Raw genomic sequence first — 19,589 nt, 5'->3', positions numbered from 1 at the left:
ATACGAGCCCTTAGGTATACACTTTTCTCCCTTATTTCATTGAACGAGGGCCTCGTACTGGCAGACTTGCTGTGTTTAGGTTGTAAAAGAGGTACAATTAATCAGCTGCCCGCTCATAATAAGTTCACGTGCTACGTGAAGCCAAACATGCGAATAGGAGTGTTTTCACACTCGTTGTTTGGCTTATAGATGGCGCTGACTGTCACTCCTACTTCTAAATTCCAATATAAACCCCAAAAAGTGGATGGAGGCACGGCCACTGTGAAAGCTCAGTGGTTAGAGCATCGAACGCGTTATTCGAAGGTCGTAGGTTCAATTCCTGCTCACAGCTGGTAATTTTTTCATCCACTTTTCTTTCTTCTTTCTTCTTATTTACATTCCATTAGTTCTAATAACTTCCCCTGTACATTCCTTGGCATTACTGTCTGTTATATCTCCTTAATATTATGTTTAAACACGGAAATACGAGCCCTTAGGTATACACATTTCTCCCTTATTTCAATGAACGAGGGTCTCGTACTGGCAGACTTGGTGTGTTTAGGTTGTATAAGAGGGACAATTAATCAGCTGCCTGCTCATAAAACGTTCACGTGCTACGTGACGCCAAACATGCGAATAAGAGTGTTTTCACACTCGTTGTTTGGCTTATAGATGGCGCTGACTGTCACTCCTACTTCTAAATTCCAATATAAACCCCATAAAGTGGATGGAGGGACGGCCGCTGTGATAGCTCAGTGGTTAGAGCATCGAACTCGTTATTCAAAGGTCGTAGGTTCGATTCCTGCTCACAGCTGGTAATTTTTTCATCCACTTTTCTTTCTTCTTATTTACATTCCATTAGTTCTAATAACTTCCCCTGTACATTCCTTGGCATTACTGTCTGTTATATCTCATTAATATTATGTTAAAACACGCAAATACGAGCCCTTAGGTATACACTTCTCTCCCTTATTTCATTGAACGAGGGTCTCGTACTGGCAGACTTGGTGTGTTTAGGTTGTATAAGAGGGACAATTAATCAGCTGCCCGCTCATAAGAAGTTCACGTGCTACGTGACGCCAAACATGCAAATAAGAGTGTTTTCACACTCGTTGTTTGGCTTATAGATGGCGCTGACTGTCACTCCTACTTCAAAATTTCAATATAAACCCCAAAAAGTGGATGGAGGGACGGCCGCTGTGATAGCTCAGTGGTTAGAGCATCGAACGCGTTATTCGAATGTCGTAGGTTCGATTTCTGCTCACAGCTGGTAATTTTTTCATCCACTTTTCTTTCTTCTTTCTTCTTATTTACATTCCATTAGTTCTAATAACTTCCCCTGTATATTCCTTGGCATTACTGTCTGTTATATCTCATTCATATTATGTTAAAACACGGAAATACGAGCCCTTAGGTATACACTTCTCTCCCTTATTTCAATGAACGAGGGTCTCGTAGTGGCAGACTAGGTGTGTTTAGGTTGTATAAGAGGGACAATTATACAGCTGCCCGCTCACAATAAGTTCACGTGCTACGTGACGCCAAACTTGCGAATAAGAGTGTTTTCACACTCGTTGTTTGGCTTATAGATGGCGCTGACTGTCACTCCTACTTCTAAATTCCAATATAAACCACAAAAAGTGGATGGAGGCACGGCCGCTGTGATAGCTCAGTGGTTAGAGCATCGAACGCGTTATTCGAAGGTCGTAGGTTCGATTCCTGCTCACAGCTGGTAATTTTTTTATCCACTTTTCTTTCTTCTTTCTTCTTATTTACATTCCATTAGTTCTAATAACTTCCCCTGTACATTCCTTGGCATTACTGTCTGTTATATCTCATTATTATTATGTTAAAACACGGAAATACGAGCCCTTAGGTATACACTTTTCTCCCTTATTTCATTGAACGAGGGTCTCGTACTGGCAGACTTGGTGTGTTTAGGTTGTATAAGAGGGACAATTAATCAGCTGCCCGCTCATAAGAAGTTCACGTGCTACGTGACGCCAAACATGCAAATAAGAGTGTTTTCACACTCGTTGTTTGGCTTATAGATGGCGCTGACTGTCACTCCTACTTCTAAATTTCAATATAAACCCCAAAAAGTGGATGGAGCGACGGCCGCTGTGATAGCTCAGTGGTTAGAGCATCGAACGCGTTATTCGAATGTCGTAGGTTCGATTTCTGCTCACAGCTGGTAATTTTTTCATCCACTTTTCTTTCTTCTTTCTTCTTATTTACATTCCATTAGTTCTAATAACTTTCCCTGTATATTCCTTGGCATTACTGTCTGTTATATCTCATTCATATTATGTTAAAACACGGAAATACGAGCCCTTAGGTATACACTTTTCTCCCTTATTTCATTGAACGAGCGTCTCGTACTGGCAGACTTGGTGTGTTTAGGTTGTAAAAGAGGTACAATTATTCAGCTGCCCGCTCATAATAAGTTCACGTGCTACGTGACGCCAAACATGCGAATAGGAGTGTTTTCACACTCGTTGTTTGGCTTATAGATGGCGCTGACTGTCACTCCTACTTCTAAATTCCAATATAAACCCCATAAAGTGGATGGAGAGACGGCCGCTGTGATAGCTCAGTGGTTAGAGCATCGAACTCGTTATTCAAATGTCGTAGGTTCGATTCCTGCTCACAGCTGGTAATTTTTTCATCCACTTTTCTTTCTTCTTTCTTCTTATTTACATTCCATTAGTTCTAATAACTTCCCCTGTACATTCCTTGGCATTACTGTCTGTTATATCTCATTAATATTATGTTAAAACACGCAAATACGAGCCCTTAGGTATACACTTCTCTCCCTTATTTCATTGAACGAGGGTCTCGTACTGGCAGACTTGGTGTGTTTAGGTTGTATAAGAGGGACAATTAATCAGCTGCCCACTCATAAGAAGTTCACGTGCTACGTGACGCCAAACATGCAAATAAGAGTGTTTTCACACTCGTTGTTTGGCTTATAGATGGCGCTGACTGTCACTCCTACTTCTAAATTTCAATATAAACCCCAAAAAGTGGATGGAGGGACGGCCGCTGTGATAGCTCAGTGGTTAGAGCATCGAACGCGTTATTCGAATGTCGTAGGTTCGATTTCTGCTCCCAGCTGGTAATTTTTTCATCCACTTTTCTTTCTTCTTTCTTCTTATTTACATTCCATTAGTTGTAATAACTTCCCCTGTACATTCCTTGGCATTACTGTCTGTTATATCTCATTAATATTATGTTAAAACACGGAAATACGAGCCCTTAGGTATACACTTTTCTCCCTTATTTCATTGAATGAGGGTCTCGTACTGGCAGACTTGGTGTGTTTAGGTTGTATAAGAGGGACAATTAATCAGCTGCCTGCTCATAAAACGTTCACGTGCTACGTGACGCCAAACATGCGAATAAGAGTGTTTTCACACTCGTTGCTTGGCTTATAGATGGCGCTGACTGTCACTCCTACATCTAAATTCCAATATAAACCCCATAAAGTGGATGGAGGGACGGCCGCTGTGATAGCTCAGTGGTTAGAGCATCGAACTCGTTATTCAAAGGTCGTAGGTTCGATTCCTGCTCACAGCTGGTAATTTTTTCATCCACTTTTCTTTCTTCTTATTTACATTCCATTAGTTCTAATAACTTCCCCTGTAAATTCCTTGGCATTACTGTCTGTTATATCTCATTAATATTATGTTAAAACACGCAAATACGAGCCCTTAGGTATACACTTCTCTCCCTTATTTCATTGAACGAGGGTCTCGTACTGGCAGACTTGGTGTGTTTAGGTTGTATTAGAGGGACAATTAATCAACTGCCCGCTCATAAGAAGTTCACGTGCTACGTGACGCCAAACATGCGCATAAGAGTGTTTTCACACTCGTTGTTTGGCTTATAGATGGCGCTGACTGTCACTCCTACTTCTAAGTTTCAATATAAACCCCGAAAAGTGGATGGAGAGACGGCCGTTGTGATAGCTTAGTGGTTAGAGCATCGAACGCGTTATTCGAAGGTCGTAGGTTCGATTCCTGCTCACAGCTGGTAATTTTTTCATCCACTTTTCTTTCTTCTTTCTTCTTATTTACATTCCATTAGTTGTAATAACTTCCCCTGTACATTCCTTGGCATTACTGTCTGTTATATCTCATTATTACTATGTTAAAACACGGAAATACGAGCCCTTAGGTATACACTTTTCTCCCTTATTTCATTGAACGAGGGTCTCGTACTGGCAGACTTGGTGTGTTTAGGTTGTATAAGAGGGACAATTAATCAGCTGCCCGCTCATAATAAGTTCACGTGCTACGTGACGCCAACCATGCGAATAAGAGTGTTTTCACACTCGTTGTTTGGCTTATAGATGGCGCTGACTGTCACTCCTACTTCTAAATTCCAATATAAACCCCATAAAGTGGATGGAGGGACGGCCGCTGTGATAGCTCAGTGGTTAGAGCATCGAACTCGTTATTCAAAGGTCGTAGGTTCGATTCCTGCTCACAGCTGGTAATTTTTTCATCCACTTTTCTTTCTTCTTATTTACATTCCATTAGTTCTAATAACTTCCCCTGTACATTCCTTGGCATTACTGTCTGTTATATCTCATTAATATTATGTTAAAGCACGCAAATACGAGCCCTTAGGTATACACTTCTCTCCCTTATTTCATTGAACGAGGTTCTCGTACTGGCAGACTTGGTGTGTTTAGGTTGTATAAGAGGGACAATTAATCAGCTGCCCGCTCATAAGAAGTTCACGTGCTACGTGACGCCAAACATGCAAATAAGAGTGTTTTCACACTCGTTGTTTGGCTTATAGATGGCGCTGACTGTCACTCCTACTTCAAAATTTCAATATAAACCCCAAAAAGTGGATGGAGGGACGGCCGCTGTGATAGCTCAGTGGTTAGAGCATCGAACGCGTTATTCGAATGTCGTAGGTTCGATTTCTGCTCACAGCTGGTAATTTTTTCATCCACTTTTCTTTCTTCTTTCTTCTTATTTACATTCCATTAGTTCTAATAACTTCCCCTGTATATTCCTTGGCATTACTGTCTGTTATATCTCATTCATATTATGTTAAAACACGGAAATACGAGCCCTTAGGTATACACTTCTCTCCCTTATTTCATTGAACGAGGGTCTCGTAGTGGCAGACTAGGTGTGTTTAGGTTGTATAAGAGGGACAATTATACAGCTGCCCGCTCATAATAGGTTCACGTGCTACGTGACGCCAAACTTGCGAATAAGAGTGTTTTCACACTCGTTGTTTGGCTTATAGATGGCGCTGACTGTCACTCCTACTTCTAAATTCCAATATAAACCCCAAAAAGTGGATGGAGGCACGGCCGCTGTGATAGCTCAGTGGTTAGAGCATCGAACGCGTTATTCGAAGGTCGTAGGTTCGATTCCTGCTCACAGCTGGTAATTTTTTCATCCACTTTTCTTTCTTCTTTCTTCTTATTTACATTCCATTAGTTCTAATAACTTCCCCTGTATATTCCTTGGCATTACTGTCTGTTATATCTCATTCATATTATGTTAAAACACGGAAATACGAGCCCTTAGGTATACACTTTTCTCCCTTATTTCATTGAACGAGCGTCTCGTACTGGCAGACTTGGTGTGTTTAGGTTGTAAAAGAGGTACAATTAATCAGCTGCCCGCTCATAATAAGTTCACGTGCTACGTGACGCCAAACATGCGAATAGGAGTGTTTTCACACTCGTTGTTTGGCTTATAGATGGCGCTGACTGTCACTCCTACTTCTAAATTCCAATATAAACCCCATAAAGTGGATGGAGAGACGGCCGCTGTGATAGCTCAGTGGTTAGAGCATCGAACTCGTTATTCAAATGTCGTAGGTTCGATTCCTGCTCACAGCTGGTAATTTTTTCATCCACTTTTCTGTCTTCTTTCTTCTTATTTACATTCCATTAGTTCTAATAACTTCCCCTGTACATTCCTTGGCATTACTGTCTGTTATTTCTCATTATTATTATGTTAAAACACGCAAATACGAGCCCTTAGGTATACACTTCTCTCCCTTATTTCATTGAACGAGGGTCCCGTACTGGCAGACTTGGTGTGTTTAGGTTGTATAAGAGGGACAATTAATCAGCTGCCCACTCATAAGAAGTTCACGTGCTACGTGACGCCAAACATGCAAATAAGAGTGTTTTCACACTCGTTGTTTGGCTTATAGATGGCGCTGACTGTCACTCCTACTTCTAAATTTCAATATAAACCCCATAAAGTGGATGGAGGGACGGCCGCTGTGATAGCTCAGTGGTTAGAGCATCGAACTCGTTATTCAAAGGTCGTAGGTTCGATTCCTGCTCACAGCTGGTAATTTTTTCATCCACTTTTCTTTCTTCTTTCTTCTTATTTACATTCCATTAGTTCTAATAACTTCCCCTGTACATTCCTTGGCATTACTGTCTGTTATATCTCATTAATATTATGTTAAAACACGCAAATACGAGCCCTTAGGTATACACTTCTCTCCCTTATTTCATTGAACGAGGGTCTCGTACTGGCAGACTTGGTGTGTTTAGGTTGTATAAGAGGGACAATTAATCAGCTGCCCGCTCATAAGAAGTTCACGTGCTACGTGACGCCAAACATGCAAATAAGAGTGTTTTCACACTCGTTGTTTAGCTTATAGATGGCGCTGACTGTCACTCCTATTTCTAAATTTCAATATAAACCCCAAAAAGTGGATGGAGGGACGGCCGCTGTGATAGCTCAGTGGTTAGAGCATCGAACGCGTTATTCGAATGTCGTAGGTTCGATTTCTGCTCCCAGCTGGTATATTTTTCATCCACTTTTCTTTCTTCTTTCTTCTTATTTACATTCCATAAGTTCTAATAACTTCCCCTGTATATTCCTTGGCATTACTGTCTGTTATATCTCATTCATATTATGTTAAAACACGGAAATACGAGCCCTTAGGTATACACTTTTCTCCCTTATTTCATTGAACGAGGGCCTCGTACTGGCAGACTTGGTGTGTTTAGGTTGTAAAAGAGGTACAATTAATCAGCTGCCCGCTCATAATAAGTTCACGTGCTACGTGAAGCCAAACATGCGAATAGGAGTGTTTTCACACTCGTTGTTTGGCTTATAGATGGCGCTGACTGTCACTCCTACTTCTAAATTCCAATATAAACCCCAAAAAGTGGATGGAGGCACGGCCACTGTGAAAGCTCAGTGGTTAGAGCATCGAACGCGTTATTCGAAGGTCGTAGGTTCAATTCCTGCTCACAGCTGGTAATTTTTTCATCCACTTTTCTTTCTTCTTTCTTCTTATTTACATTTCATTAGTTCTAATAACTTCCCCTGTACATTCCTTGGCATTACTGTCTGTTATATCTCCTTAATATTATGTTTAAACACGGAAATACGAGCCCTTAGGTATACACATTTCTCCCTTATTTCAATGAACGAGGGTCTCGTACTGGCAGACTTGGTGTGTTTAGGTTGTATAAGAGGGACAATTAATCAGCTGCCTGCTCATAAAACGTTCACGTGCTACGTGACGCCAAACATGCGAATAAGAGTGTTTTCACACTCGTTGTTTGGCTTATAGATGGCGCTGACTGTCACTCCTACTTCTGAATTCCAATATAAACCCCATAAAGTGGATGGAGGGACGGCCGCTGTGATAGCTCAGTGGTTAGAGCATCGAACTCGTTATTCAAAGGTCGTAGGTTCGATTCCTGCTCACAGCTGGTAATTTTTTCATCCACTTTTCTTTCTTCTTATTTACATTCCATTAGTTCTAATAACTTCCCCTGTACATTCCTTGGCATTACTGTCTGTTATATCTCATTAATATTATGTTAAAACACGCAAATACGAGCCCTTAGGTATACACTTCTCTCCCTTATTTCATTGAACGAGGGTCTCGTACTGGCAGAATTGGTGTGTTTAGGTTGTATAAGAGGGACAATTAATCAGCTGCCCGCTCATAAGAAGTTCACGTGCTACGTGACGCCAAACATGCAAATAAGAGTGTTTTCACACTCGTTGTTTGGCTTATAGATGGCGCTGACTGTCACTCCTACTTCAAAATTTCAATATAAACCCCAAAAAGTGGATGGAGGGACGGCCGCTGTGATAGCTCAGTGGTTAGAGCATCGAACGCGTTATTCGAATGTCGTAGGTTCGATTTCTGCTCACAGCTGGTAATTTTTTCATCCACTTTTCTTTCTTCTTTCTTCTTATTTACATTCCATTAGTTCTAATAACTTCCCCTGTATATTCCTTGGCATTACTGTCTGTTATATCTCATTCATATTATGTTAAAACACGGAAATACGAGCCCTTAGGTATACACTTCTCTCCCTTATTTCATTGAACGAGGGTCTCGTAGTGGCAGACTAGGTGTGTTTAGGTTGTATAAGAGGGACAATTATACAGCTGCCCGCTCACAATAAGTTCACGTGCTACGTGACGCCAAACTTGCGAATAAGAGTGTTTTCACACTCGTTGTTTGGCTTATAGATGGCGCTGACTGTCACTCCTACTTCTAAATTCCAATATAAACCACAAAAAGTGGATGGAGGCACGGCCGCTGTGATAGCTCAGTAGTTAGAGCATCGAACGCGTTATTCGAAGGTCGTAGGTTCGATTCCTGCTCACAGCTGGTAATTTTTTCATCCACTTTTCTTTCTTCTTTCTTCTTATTTACATTCCATTAGTTCTAATAACTTCCCCTGTACATTCCTTGGCATTACTGTCTGTTATATCTCATTATTATTATGTTAAAACACGGAAATACGAGCCCTTAGGTATACACTTTTCTCCCTTATTTCATTGAACGAGGGTCTCGTACTGGCAGACTTGGTGTGTTTAGGTTGTATAAGAGGGACAATTAATCAGCTGCCCGCTCATAAGAAGTTCACGTGCTACGTGACGCCAAACATGCAAATAAGAGTGTTTTCACACTCGTTGTTTGGCTTATAGATGGCGCTGACTGTCACTCCTACTTCTAAATTTCAATATAAACCCCAAAAAGTGGATGGAGATCCGGCCGCTGTGATAGCTCAGTGGTTAGAGCATCGAACGCGTTATTCGAATGTCGTAGGTTCGATTTCTGCTCACAGCTGGTAATTTTTTCATCCACTTTTCTTTCTTCTTTCTTATTTACATTCCATTAGTTCTAATAACTTTCCCTGTATATTCCTTGGCATTACTGTCTGTTATATCTCATTCATATTATGTTAAAACACGGAAATACGAGCCCTTAGGTATACACTTTTCTCCCTTATTTCATTGAACGAGCGTCTCGTACTGGCAGACTTGGTGTGTTTAGGTTGTATAAGAGGGACAATTAATCAGCTGCCCACTCATAAGAAGTTCACGTGCTACGTGACGCCAAACATGCAAATAAGAGTGTTTTCACACTCGTTGTTTGGCTTATAGATGGCGCTGACTGTCACTCCTACTTCTAAATTTCAATATAAACCCCAAAAAGTGGATGGAGGGACGACCGCTGTGATAGCTCAGTGGTTAGAGCATCGAACGCGTTATTCGAATGTCGTAGGTTCGATTTCTGCTCCCAGCTGGTAATTTTTTCATCCACTTTTCTTTCTTCTTTCTTCTTATTTACATTCCATTAGTTGTAATAACTTCCCCTGTACATTCCTTGGCATTACTGTCTGTTATATCTCATTAATATTATGTTAAAACACGGAAATACGAGCCCTTAGGTATACACTTTTCTCCCTTATTTCATTGAACGAGGGTCTCGTACTGGCAGACTTGGTGTGTTTAGGTTGTATAAGAGGGACAATTAATCAGCTGCCCGCTCATAATAAGTTCACGTGCTACGTGACGCCAACCATGCGAATAAGAGTGTTTTCACACTCGTTGTTTGGCTTATAGATGGCGCTGACTGTCACTCCTACTTCTAAATTCCAATATAAACCCCATAAAGTGGATGGAGGGACGGCCGCTGTGATAGCTCAGTGGTTAGAGAATCGAACTCGTTATTCGAATGTCGTAGGTTCGATTTCTGCTCCCAGCTGGTATATTTTTCATCCACTTTTCTTTCTTCTTTCTTCTTATTTACATTCCATTAGTTCTAATAACTTCCCCTGTATATTCCTTGGCATTACTGTCTGTTATATCTCATTCATATTATGTTAAAACACGGAAATACGAGCCCTAGGTATACACTTTTCTCCCTTATTTCATTGAACGAGGGCCTCGTACTGGCAGACTTGGTGTGTTTAGGTTGTAAAAGAGGTACAATTAATCAGCTGCCCGCTCATAATAAGTTCACGTGCTACGTGAAGCCAAACATGCGAATAGGAGTGTTTTCACACTCGTTGTTTGGCTTATAGATGGCGCTGACTGTCACTCCTACTTCTAAATTCCAATATAAACCCCAAAAAGTGGATGGAGGCACGGCCACTGTGAAAGCTCAGTGGTTAGAGCATCGAACGCGTTATTCGAAGGTCGTAGGTTCAATTCCTGCTCACAGCTGGTAATTTTTTCATCCACTTTTCTTTCTTCTTTCTTCTTATTTACATTCCATTAGTTCTAATAACTTCCCCTGTACATTCCTTGGCATTACTGTCTGTTATATCTCCTTAATATTATGTTTAAACACGGAAATACGAGCCCTTAGGTATACACATTTCTCCCTTATTTCAATGAACGAGGGTCTCGTACTGGCAGACTTGGTGTGTTTAGGTTGTATAAGAGGGACAATTAATCAGCTGCCTGCTCATAAAACGTTCACGTGCTACGTGACGCCAAACATGCGAATAAGAGTGTTTTCACACTCGTTGTTTGGCTTATAGATGGCGCTGACTGTCACTCCTACTTCTAAATTCCAATATAAACCCCATAAAGTGGATGGAGGGACGGCCGCTGTGATAGCTCAGTGGTTAGAGCATCGAACTCGTTATTCAAAGGTCGTAGGTTCGATTCCTGCTCACAGCTGGTAATTTTTTCATCCACTTTTCTTTCTTCTTATTTACATTCCATTAGTTCTAATAACTTCCCCTGTACATTCCTTGGCATTACTGTCTGTTATATCTCATTAATATTATATTAAAACACGCAAATACGAGCCCTTAGGTATACACTTCTCTCCCTTATTTCATTGAACGAGGGTCTCGTACTGGCAGACTTGGTGTGTTTAGGTTGTATAAGAGGGACAATTAATCAGCTGCCCGCTCATAAGAAGTTCACGTGCTACGTGACGCCAAACATGCAAATAAGAGTGTTTTCACACTCGTTGTTTGGCTTATAGATGGCGCTGACTGTCACTCCTACTTCAAAATTTCAATATAAACCCCAAAAAGTGGATGGAGGGACGGCCGCTGTGATAGCTCAGTGGTTAGAGCATCGAACGCGTTATTCGAATGTCGTAGGTTCGATTTCTGCTCACAGCTGGTAATTTTTTCATCCACTTTTCTTTCTTCTTTCTTCTTATTTACATTCCATTAGTTCTAATAACTTCCCCTGTATATTCCTTGGCATTACTGTCTGTTATATCTCATTCATATTATGTTAAAACACGGAAATACGAGCCCTTAGGTATACACTTCTCTCCCTTATTTCATTGAACGAGGGTCTCGTAGTGGCAGACTAGGTGTGTTTAGGTTGTATAAGAGGGACAATTATACAGCTGCCCGCTCATAATAAGTTCACGTGCTACGTGACGCCAAACTTGCGAATAAGAGTGTTTTCACACTCGTTGTTTGGCTTATAGATGGCGCTGACTGTCACTCCTACTTCTAAATTCCAATATAAACCACAAAAAGTGGATGGAGGCACGGCCGCTGTGATAGCTCAGTGGTTAGAGCATCGAACGCGTTATTCGAAGGTCGTAGGTTCGATTCCTGCTCACAGCTGGTAATTTTTTCATCCACTTTTCTTTCTTCTTTCTTCTTATTTACATTCCATTAGTTCTAATAACTTCCCCTGTACATTCCTTGGCATTACTGTCTGTTATATCTCATTATTATTATGTTAAAACACGGAAATACGAGCCCTTAGGTATACACTTTTCTCCCTTATTTCATTGAACGAGGGTCTCGTACTGTCAGACTTGGTGTGTTTAGGTTGTATAAGAGGGACAATTAATCAGCTGCCCGCTCATAAGAAGTTCACGTGCTACGTGACGCCAAACATGCAAATAAGAGTGTTTTCACACTCGTTGTTTGGCTTATAGATGGCGCTGACTGTCACTCCTACTTCTAAATTTCAATATAAACCCCAAAAAGTGGATGGAGCGACGGCCTATGTGATAGCTCAGTGGTTAGAGCATCGAACGCGTTATTCGAATGTCGTAGGTTCGATTTCTGCTCACAGCTGGTAATTTTTTCATCCACTTTTCTTTCTTCTTTCTTCTTATTTACATTCCATTAGTTCTAATAACTTCCCCTGTATATTCCTTGGCATTACTGTCTGTTATATCTCATTCATATTATGTTAAAACACGGAAATACGAGCCCTTAGGTATACACTTTTCTCCCTTATTTCATTGAACGAGCGTCTCGTACTGGCAGACTTGGTGTGTTTAGGTTGTAAAAGAGGTACAATTAATCAGCTGCCCGCTCATAATAAGTTCACGTGCTACGTGACGCCAAACATGCGAATAGGAGTGTTTTCACACTCGTTGGTTGGCTTATAGATGGCGCTGACTGTCACTCCTACTTCTAAATTCCAATATAAACCCCATAAAGTGGATGGAGAGATGGCCGCTGTGATAGCTCAGTGGTTAGAGCATCGAACTCGTTATTCAAATGTCGTAGGTTCGATTCCTGCTCACAGCTGGTAATTTTTTCATCCACTTTTCTTTCTTCTTTCTTCTTATTTACATTCCATTAGTTCTAATAACTTCCCCTGTACATTCCTTGGCATTACTGTCTGTTATATCTCATTAATATTATGTTAAAACACGCAAATACGAGCCCTTAGGTATACACTTCTCTCCCTTATTTCATTGAACGAGGGTCTCGTACTGGCAGACTTGGTGTGTTTAGGTTGTATAAGAGGGACAATTAATCAGCTGCCCACTCATAAGAAGTTCACGTGCTACGTGACGCCAAACATGCAAATAAGAGTGTTTTCACACTCGTTGTTTGGCTTATAGATGGCGCTGACTGTCACTCCTACTTCTAAATTTCAATATAAACCCCAAAAAGTGGATGGAGGGACGGCCGCTGTGATAGCTCAGTGGTTAGAGCATCGAACGCGTTATTCGAATGTCGTAGGTTCGATTTCTGCTCCCAGCTGGTAATTTTTTCATCCACTTTTCTTTCTTCTTTCTTCTTATTTACATTCCATTAGTTGTAATAACTTCCCCTGTACATTCCTTGGCATTACTGTCTGTTATATCTCATTAATATTATGTTAAAACACGGAAATACGAGCCCTTAGGTATACACTTTTCTCCCTTATTTCATTGAACGAGGGTCTCGTACTGGCAGACTTGGTGTGTTTAGGTTGTATAAGAGGGACAATTAATCAGCTGCCCGCTCATAATAAGTTCACGTGCTACGTGACGCCAACCATGCGAATAAGAGTGTTTTCACACTCGTTGTTTGGCTTATAGATGGCGCTGACTGTCACTCCTACTTCTAAATTCCAATATAAACCCCATAAAGTGGATGGAGGGACGGCCGCTGTGATAGCTCAGTGGTTAGAGCATCGAACTCGTTATTCAAAGGTCGTAGGTTCGATTCCTGCTCACAGCTGGTAATTTTTTCATCCACTTTTCTTTCTTCTTATTTACATTCCATTAGTTCTAATAACTTCCCCTGTACATTCCTTGGCATTACTGTCTGTTATATCTCATTAATATTATGTTAAAACACGCAAATACGAGCCCTTAGGTATACACTTCTCTCCCTTATTTCATTGAACGAGGGTCTCGTACTGGCAGACTTGGTGTGTTTAGGTTGTATAAGAGGGACAATTAATCAGCTGCCCGCTCATAAGAAGTTCACGTGCTACGTGACGCCAAACATGCAAATAAGAGTGTTTTCACACTCGTTGTATGGCTTATAGATGGCGCTGACTGTCACTCCTACTTCAAAATTTCAATATAAACCCCAAAAAGTGGATGGAGGGACGGCCGCTGTGATAGCTCAGTGGTTAGAGCATCGAACGCGTTATTCGAATGTCGTAGGTTCGATTTCTGCTCACAGCTGGTAATTTTTTCATCCACTTTTCTTTCTTCTTTCTTCTTATTTACATTCCATTAGTTCTAATAACTTCCCCTGTATATTCCTTGGCATTACTGTCTGTTATATCTCATTCATATTATGTTAAAACACGGAAATACGAGCCCTTAGGTATACACTTCTCTCCCTTATTTCATTGAACGAGGGTCTCGTAGTGGCAGACTAGGTGTGTTTAGGTTGTATAAGAGGGACAATTATACAGCTGCCCGCTCATAATAAGTTCACGTGCTACGTGACGCCAAACTTGCGAATAAGAGTGTTTTCACACTCGTTGTTTGGCTTATAGATGGCGCTGACTGTCACTCCTACTTCTAAATTCCAATATAAACCCCATAAAGTGGATGGAGAGACGGCCGCTGTGATAGCTCAGTGGTTAGAGCATCGAACTCGTTATTCAAATGTCGTAGGTTCGATTCCTGCTCACAGCTGGTAATTTTTTCATCCACTTTTCTTTCTTCTTTCTTCTTATTTACATTCCATTAGTTCTAATAACTTCCCCTGTACATTCCTTGGCATTACTGTCTGTTATATCTCATTAATATTATGTTAAAACACGCAAATACGAGCCCTTAGGTATACACTTCTCTCCCTTATTTCATTGAACGAGGGTCTCGTACTGGCAGACTTGGTGTGTTTAGGTTGTATAAGAGGGACAATTAATCAGCTGCCCACTCATAAGAAGTTCACGTGCTACGTGACGCCAAACATGCAAATAAGAGTGTTTTCACACTCGTTGTTTGGCTTATAGATGGCGCTGACTGTCACTCCTACTTCTAAATTTCAATATAAACCCCAAAAAGTGGATGGAGGGACGGCCGCTGTGATAGCTCAGTGGTTAGAGCATCGAACGCGTTATTCGAATGTCGTAGGTTCGATTTCTGCTCCCAGCTGGTAATTTTTTCATCCACTTTTCTTTCTTCTTTCTTCTTATTTACATTCCATTAGTTGTAATAACTTCCCCTGTACATTCCTTGGCATTACTGTCTGTTATATCTCATTAATATTATGTTAAAACACGGAAATACGAGCCCTTAGGTATACACTTTTCTCCCTTATTTCATTGAACGAGGGTCTCGTACTGGCAGACTTGGTGTGTTTAGGTTGTATAAGAGGGACAATTAATCAGCTGCCCGCTCATAATAAGTTCACGTGCTACGAAACGCCAACCATGCGAATAAGAGTGTTTTCACACTCGTTGTTTGGCTTATAGATGGCGCTGACTGTCACTCCTACTTCTAAATTCCAATATAAACCCCATAAAGTGGATGGAGGGACGGCCGCTGTGATAGCTCAGTGGTTAGAGCATCGAACTCGTTATTCAAAGGTCGTAGGTTCGATTCCTGCTCACAGCTGGTAATTTTTTCATCCACTTTTCTTTCTTCTTTCTTCTTATTTACATTCCATTAGTTCTAATAACTTCCCCTGTACATTCCTTGGCATTACTGTCTGTTATATCTCATTAATATTATGTTAAAACACGCAAATACGAGCCCTTAGGTATACACTTCTCTCCCTTATTTCATTGAACGAGGGTCTCCAACTGGCAGACTTGGTGTGTTTAGGTTGTATAAGAGGGACAATTAATCAGCTGCCCGCTCATAAGAAGTTCACGTGCTACGTGACGCCAAACATGCAAATAAGAGTGTTTTCACACTCGTTGTTTAGCTTAAAGATGGCGCTGACTGTCACTCCTATTTCTAAATTTCAATATAAACCCCAAAAAGTGGATGGAGGGACGGCCGCTGTGATAGCTCAGTGGTTAGAGCATCGAACGCGTTATTCGAATGTCGTAGGTTCGATTTCTGCTCCCAGCTGGTATATTTTTCATCCACTTTTCTTTCTTCTTTCTTCTTATTTACATTCCATTAGTTCTAATAACTTCCCCTGTATATTCCTTGGCATTACTGTCTGTTATATCTCATTCATATTATGTTAAAACACGGAAATACGAGCCCTTAGGTATATACTTTTCTCCCTTATTTCATTGAACGAGGGCCTCGTACTGGCAGACTTGGTGTGTTTAGGTTGTAAAAGAGGTACAATTATTCAGCTGCCCGCTCATAATAAGTTCACGTGCTACGTGAAGCCAAACATGCGAATAGGAGTGTTTTCACACTCGTTGTTTGGCTTATAGATGGCGCTGACTGTCACTCCTACTTCTAAATTCCAATATAAACCCCAAAAAGTGGATGGAGGCACGGCCACTGTGAAAGCTCAGTGGTTAGAGCATCGAACGCGTTATTCGAAGGTCGTAGGTTCAATTCCTGCTCACAGCTGGTAATTTTTTCATCCACTTTTCTTTCTTCTTTCTTCTTATTTACATTCCATTAGTTCTAATAACTTCCCCTGTACATTCCTTGGCATTACTGTCTGTTATATCTCCTTAATATTATGTTTAAACACGGAAATACGAGCCTCAGGTATACTCATTTCTCCCTTATTTCAATGAACGAGGGTCTCGTACTGGCAGACTTGGTGTGTTTAGGTTGTATAAGAGGGACAATTTATCAGCTGCCTGCTCATAAAACGTTCACGTGCTACGTGACGCCAAACATGCGAATAAGAGTGTTTTCACACTCGTTGTTTGGCTTATAGATGGCGCTGACTGTCACTCCTACTTCAAAATTCCAATATAAACCCCAAAAAGTGGATGGAGGGACGGCCACTGTGATAGGTCAGTGGTTAGAGCATCGAACGCGTTATTCGAAGGTCGTAGGTTCGGTTCCTGCTCACAGCTGGTAATTTTTTCATCCGCTTTTCTTTCTTCTTTCTTCTTATTTACATTCCATTAGTTCTAATAACTTCCCCTGTACATTCCTTGGCATTACTGTCTGTTATATCTCATTAATATTATGTTAAAACACGGAAATACGAGCCCTTAGGTATACACTTTTCTTCCTTATTTCATTGAACGAGGGTCTCGTACTGGCAGACTTGGTGTGTTTAGGTTGTATAAGAGGGACAATTATTCAGCTGCCCGCTCATAATAAGTTCACGTGCTACGTGACGCCAAACATGCGAATAAGAGTGTTTTCACACTCGTTGTTTGGCTTATAGATGGCGCTGACTGTCACTCCTACTTCAAAATTCCAATATAAACCCCAAAAAGTGGATGGAGGGACGGCCACTGTGATAGGTCAGTGGTTAGAGCATCGAACGCGTTATTCGAAGGTCGTAGGTTCGGTTCCTGCTCACAGCTGGTAATTTTTTCATCCGCTTTTCTTTCTTCTTTCTTCTTATTTACATTCAATTAGTTCTAATAATTCCCCTGTACAATCCTTGGCATTACTGTCTGTTATATCTCATTAATATTATGTTAAAACACGGAAATACGAGCCCTTAGGTATACACTTTTCTCCCTTATTTCATTGAACGAGGGTCTCGTACTGGCAGACTTGGTGTGTTTAGGTTGTATAAGAGGGACAATTAATCAGCTGCCCGCTCATAATAAGTTCACGTGCTACGTGACGCCAAACATGCGAATAAGAGTGTTTTCACACTCGTTGTTTGGCTTATAGATGGCGCTGACTGTCACTCCTACATCTAAATTCCAATATAAACCCCATAAAGTGGATGGAGGGACGGCCGCTGTGATAGCTCAGTGGTTAGAGCATCGAACTCGTTATTCAAAGGTCGTAGGTTCGATTCCTGCTCACAGCTGGTAATTTTTTCATCCACTTTTCTTTTTTCTTTCTTCTTATTTACATTCCATTAGTTCTAATAACTTCCCCTGTACATTCCTTGGCATCACTGTCTGGTATATCTCATTAATATTATGTTAAAACACGCAAATACGAGCCCTTAGGTATACACTTCTCTCCCTTATTTCATTGAACGAGGGTCTCGTACTGGCAGACTTGGTGTGTTTAGGTTGTATAAGAGAACAATTATTCAGCTGCCCGCTCATAAGAAGTTCAAGTGCTACGTGACGCCAAACATGCAAATAAGTGTGTTTTCACACTCGTTGTTTGGCTTATAGATGGCGCTGACTGTCACTCCTACTTCTAAATTTCAATATAAACCCCAAAAAGTGGATGGAGGGACGGCCGCTGTGATAGCTCAGTGGTTAGAGCATCGAACGCGTTATTCGAAGGTCGTAGGTTTGATTCCTGCTCACAGCTGGTAATTTTTTCATCCGCTTTTCTTTCTTCTTTCTTCTTATTTACATTCAATTAGTTCTAATAATTCCCCTGTACAATCCTTGGCATTACTGTCTGTTATATCTCATTAATATTATGTTTAAACACGGAAATACGAGCCCTTAGGTATACACTTTTCTCCCTTATTTCATTGAACGAGGGTCTCGTACTGGCAGACTTGGTGTGTTTAGGTTGTATAAGAGGGACAATTAATCAGCTGCCCGCTCATAATAAGTTCACGTGCTACGTGACGCCAAACATGCGAATAAGAGTGTTTTCACACTCGTTGTTTGGCTTATAGATGGCGCTGACTGTCACTCCTACATCTAAATTCCAATATAAACCCCATAAAGTGGATGGAGGGACGGCCGCTGTGATAGCTCAGTGGTTAGAGCATCGAACTCGTTATTCAAAGGTCGTAGGTTCGATTCCTGCTCACAGCTGGTAATTTTTTCATCCACTTTTCTTTTTTCTTTCTTCTTATTTACATTCCATTAGTTCTAATAACTTCCCCTGTACATTCCTTGGCATCACTGTCTGGTATATCTCATTAATATTATGTTAAAACACGCAAATACGAGCCCTTAGGTATACACTTCTCTCCCTTATTTCATTGAACGAGGGTCTCGTACTGGCAGACTTGGTGTGTTTAGGTTGTATAAGAGGGACAATTAATCAGCTGCCTGCTCATAAAACGTTCACGTGCTACGTGACGCCAAACATGCGAATAAGAGTGTTTTCACACTCGTTGCTTGGCTTATAGATGGCGCTGACTGTCACTCCTACATCTAAATTCCAATATAAACCCCATAAAGTGGATGGAGGGACGGCCGCTGTGATAGCTCAGTGGTTAGAGCATCGAACTCGTTATTCAAAGGTCGTAGGTTCGATTCCTGCTCACAGCTGGTAATTTTTTCATCCACTTTTCTTTCTTCTTATTTACATTCCATTAGTTCTAATAACTTCCCCTGTAAATTCCTTGGCATTACTGTCTGTTATATCTCATTAATATTATGTTAAAACACGCAAATACGAGCCCTTAGGTATACACTTCTCTCCCTTATTTCATTGAACGAGGGTCTCGTACTGGCAGACTTGGTGTGTTTAGGTTGTATTAGAGGGACAATTAATCAACTGCCCGCTCATAAGAAGTTCACGTGCTACGTGACGCCAAACATGCGCATAAGAGTGTTTTCACACTCGTTGTTTGGCTTATAGATGGCGCTGACTGTCACTCCTACTTCTAAGTTTCAATATAAACCCCGAAAAGT

General features: G+C 41.0%; 11 non-coding genes across 11 annotated transcripts; all 11 read left to right on the top strand.

Moving 5' to 3' along the window:
• Positions 1-720: 720 nt before the first annotated feature.
• TRNAT-CGU (transfer RNA threonine (anticodon CGU)) lies at positions 721-793 on the top strand. The gene has a single exon. It is a non-coding gene; the product is annotated as a tRNA-Thr (tRNA).
• Positions 794-3,485: 2,692 nt separating this feature from the next.
• Positions 3,486-3,558, top strand: TRNAT-CGU (transfer RNA threonine (anticodon CGU)). Its single transcript has one exon. It is a non-coding gene; the product is annotated as a tRNA-Thr (tRNA).
• An 844-nt stretch (positions 3,559-4,402) lies between these two features.
• TRNAT-CGU (transfer RNA threonine (anticodon CGU)) lies at positions 4,403-4,475 on the top strand. Its single transcript has one exon. It is a non-coding gene; the product is annotated as a tRNA-Thr (tRNA).
• A 1,768-nt stretch (positions 4,476-6,243) lies between these two features.
• Positions 6,244-6,316, top strand: TRNAT-CGU (transfer RNA threonine (anticodon CGU)). The gene has a single exon. It is a non-coding gene; the product is annotated as a tRNA-Thr (tRNA).
• Positions 6,317-7,629: 1,313 nt separating this feature from the next.
• TRNAT-CGU (transfer RNA threonine (anticodon CGU)) lies at positions 7,630-7,702 on the top strand. Its single transcript has one exon. It is a non-coding gene; the product is annotated as a tRNA-Thr (tRNA).
• Positions 7,703-10,852: 3,150 nt separating this feature from the next.
• Positions 10,853-10,925, top strand: TRNAT-CGU (transfer RNA threonine (anticodon CGU)). The gene has a single exon. It is a non-coding gene; the product is annotated as a tRNA-Thr (tRNA).
• Positions 10,926-13,617: 2,692 nt separating this feature from the next.
• On the top strand, positions 13,618-13,690 carry TRNAT-CGU (transfer RNA threonine (anticodon CGU)). Its single transcript has one exon. It is a non-coding gene; the product is annotated as a tRNA-Thr (tRNA).
• Positions 13,691-15,458: 1,768 nt separating this feature from the next.
• On the top strand, positions 15,459-15,531 carry TRNAT-CGU (transfer RNA threonine (anticodon CGU)). The gene has a single exon. It is a non-coding gene; the product is annotated as a tRNA-Thr (tRNA).
• Positions 15,532-17,766: 2,235 nt separating this feature from the next.
• On the top strand, positions 17,767-17,839 carry TRNAT-CGU (transfer RNA threonine (anticodon CGU)). Its single transcript has one exon. It is a non-coding gene; the product is annotated as a tRNA-Thr (tRNA).
• Positions 17,840-18,688: 849 nt separating this feature from the next.
• On the top strand, positions 18,689-18,761 carry TRNAT-CGU (transfer RNA threonine (anticodon CGU)). The gene has a single exon. It is a non-coding gene; the product is annotated as a tRNA-Thr (tRNA).
• Positions 18,762-19,150: 389 nt separating this feature from the next.
• TRNAT-CGU (transfer RNA threonine (anticodon CGU)) lies at positions 19,151-19,223 on the top strand. The gene has a single exon. It is a non-coding gene; the product is annotated as a tRNA-Thr (tRNA).
• Positions 19,224-19,589: the final 366 nt, after the last annotated feature.

Source organism: Rhipicephalus microplus, chromosome 7 (assembly GCF_043290135.1).
Source record: "Rhipicephalus microplus isolate Deutch F79 chromosome 7, USDA_Rmic, whole genome shotgun sequence".
NCBI lineage: Eukaryota > Metazoa > Arthropoda > Arachnida > Ixodida > Ixodidae > Rhipicephalus > Rhipicephalus microplus.
The sequence above is the reverse complement of the archived record's forward strand: the minus strand, read 5'-3'. Positions and strand labels throughout refer to the sequence as shown.